General features: G+C 39.7%; 1 non-coding gene across 1 annotated transcript; it reads left to right on the forward strand.

The window, feature by feature from the left end:
- The first annotated feature begins 1530 nt into the window (after positions 1 to 1530).
- LOC141636232 (small nucleolar RNA R71) lies at positions 1531 to 1637 on the forward strand. The gene has a single exon (XR_012540858.1). It is a non-coding gene; the product is annotated as a small nucleolar RNA R71 (small nucleolar RNA).
- Positions 1638 to 2852: the final 1215 nt, after the last annotated feature.

The following is a 2852-nucleotide window of genomic DNA, read 5'->3' on the forward strand; positions in this document are numbered from 1 at the left end:
ATGACAAAGTCCACCGGGATGAAAAACTTCCCAACTCTTACGGGAACATCTTCCCATATCCCTAACGGTGTCTTCGTCGATCTATCGGCCATTTGGAGTGTGATGTTGGTATATTTAAGCTCTCCCATCCCTAACCTTTTACTCACCGAATACGGTATAACACTCACACTAGCCCTTAAATCACATAAGGCCTTGTTAATCGTGGTGTCGCCAATGGTACACGGTATAGAGAAGCTTCCCGGATCTTTAAGTTTCGGAGGTGAAATCCCTTGAAGGATTGCACTACTCACCTTAGTGAAGACGATAATTTCAAGCTTCTGGATTGACTTCTTTTTCGTAAGGATGTCCTTCATGTACTTTGCATAGGCCGGCACGTGATTGATTAGTTCTGTGAAAGGAATCGAGACTTCCAAGTTTTTGACAATTTCCATAAATTTCCCAAGTTGGTCATGAAATTTGGGCTTAGCTTGACGACTTGGAAAAGGAAGTCTAATCACAATGGGTTCCTTCTCCTTGGCCTTGTATTCACTTTTCTTTAAAACTTCTTCTTTTGTTGGTTTTCCTTCCTTGGAGTTTTGCACAACTTCTTCGTTGTCAATAGCTTCCACAACTTCATCCTCAACTTGCTTCTTTGGTCCTTCATATCTCGTACCACTCCTCAAGTTGATGGCACTAACCGTTTCATGTCTTGGGGGATTACTTTGAGGTGGTAATTGCCCCTTTTGCCTTTGTGAGCTTGAAGATGCTAGTTGGGTCAATTGAGTTTCCAACATTTTTGTGTGGGCTAAGATGTTGTTGATGGTGATTTCCTTTGCTTGACTATCCTTTTGCATTTGAGTGAAAAACTCTTGTTGATTCTTTTGCATTTGGAGGACCGCTTTTTGAACATCAAAACCTTGGTCATTTTATTTGTTGATTGTATGGAGTTTGGTGTTGGTAACCTTGGTTTTGGTTGTAAAATGGTCTTTGGTTTTGGTTTCTCATGGGTGGTGGGGTGTATTTTGGTTGAGGGTTTTGAACATTTTGGCTTTTGTATGAGAATTTGGGTTGAATTTGGTGTTTTCATTGTAATAATTGGAATAAGGGGTACCACTCTTGTATGCTTGAAAAGCATTCACTTGTTCATTTGTTCCCCTACACTCACTTTGGTCATGTCCCAAAGTTCCACAATTCTCACATATCTCACTCGAGATTGATGAAGATGCCGTCATGGCATTAACATGATGCTTTGGTGATTTTGAGGCTTCTTCAAGTTTAGCCATAGCCTTTTAGAACTTCAAGTTGATGGTATCAATGTGAGCACTAAGTTGAGCGCCCAATTGAGTAATAGAGTCCACTTCATTCTTTCCTCCTCTAGTAGCCTTGCGAGGTCTACTATATTGTGAATTATGGACCGCCATTTCCTCAATCTTTTTCCAAGTTTGATTATCTTCAACTTCGGTGAACATACCATTCGATCCCATGTTGAGAATGTTTCTTGAGTCTTAATAAAGACCGTTCCAAAATTATTAAACCAAGAACCACTCACTAAGTCCATGATGAGGACATGAGCGACAAATTCCTTTGAACCGCTCCCAAGCTTCATACAAAGATTCTTCATCCCTTTGCTTAAAACCCGTAATTTGAACTCTTAGCATGTTAGTCTTTTCCGGAGAGTAGAACTTTTTGTAGAAAGATAGAGCCAACTTCTTCCAAGAGTCAATTCCAAGAGTAGCCTTATCAAGGCCTTTCAACCATTGTTTTGCGGTGCCGATTTGATAAAAAGGAAATAACACCCATCGAATTTGGTATTGAGTTACACCGGTTTGTCAAATCGCATCACAATAGTCACAAAAAGTCTCCATGTGAGAATGAGGGTCTTCACTAGGCATCCCCCCCAAATTGGCTTCTTTCGACTAATTGGATAAATGCGGATTTGGCAATGAAGTTTCCGGTTAAGTGTTGTGGTGTAGGAGTACCATTGGGTAGGTTCTCCTTGGTTGGTACGGAATGTGATGAAAATTTAGGCATTGTGGGTTGATTTTGTGTTGGATTTTGTGTTGGGTTCTCCTCACCTTCTCTTGCAAAAGGGTTGACGAACTCAATAGTATTTGGTTGAATATCTACAACCTCACCAATACCTCTCAAAGTACCTCTAGCAAGTCTTCTATTGTTTTTCAAAGTCCTTTCAATTTCGTGATTAATGGGTAACAAGTTACCTTGTGATCTTCTAGACATGCAAAATATCAAACAACTCGAAAATAATTAGAACAAACCTTGAGGAGTTTTACTTCCCCAAAGGCAAAGAAAGACACAACTAATAACAATCTAAGAAAATCTAAATCAAGTTAACACCGTCCCCGGCAACGACGCCATTTTTGGTCGGGACTCACTTGGAGCTTAATTTTCGGTTACTTGTCATTAGGAGCACCTAGACCAAAACAATATTTATATCTCCACAAACAACTCTAATATTAGTAAAGCGATAAGTAAAGGTCGGATCCCAAGGGACAGGTATTGAAGTAAGATTTTCGATTGCAAGTAGCGGTGTCTAGGGGTGTCACAATTTGGGGTTTGAAGTAGAAGATCACTTAAACTAAATAGCAATAAAAGTAAACAAGCAAGATGATTAAAAAGGGATGTAAACAATTGATAAAAGGCACTAGGGTGTCATGGGGTCATAGGGGATTCATGGGAGTTGATCATACAAACATATTCTCAAATTATAAGCAAGCAATTATTGTTGTGATGGATCGAGTTGGTTTATATCTTACAATCCTAGGAAGGTTTGGGTCCCGGAGCCGAATCGATTAGATTTTACAACACCTACAAGTCAACTTAATCCTCCCTACTCAACTATATGCATGGTCTAA

This window comes from Silene latifolia, chromosome Y (genome assembly GCF_048544455.1).
Source record: "Silene latifolia isolate original U9 population chromosome Y, ASM4854445v1, whole genome shotgun sequence".
Taxonomy (NCBI): domain Eukaryota; kingdom Viridiplantae; phylum Streptophyta; class Magnoliopsida; order Caryophyllales; family Caryophyllaceae; genus Silene; species Silene latifolia.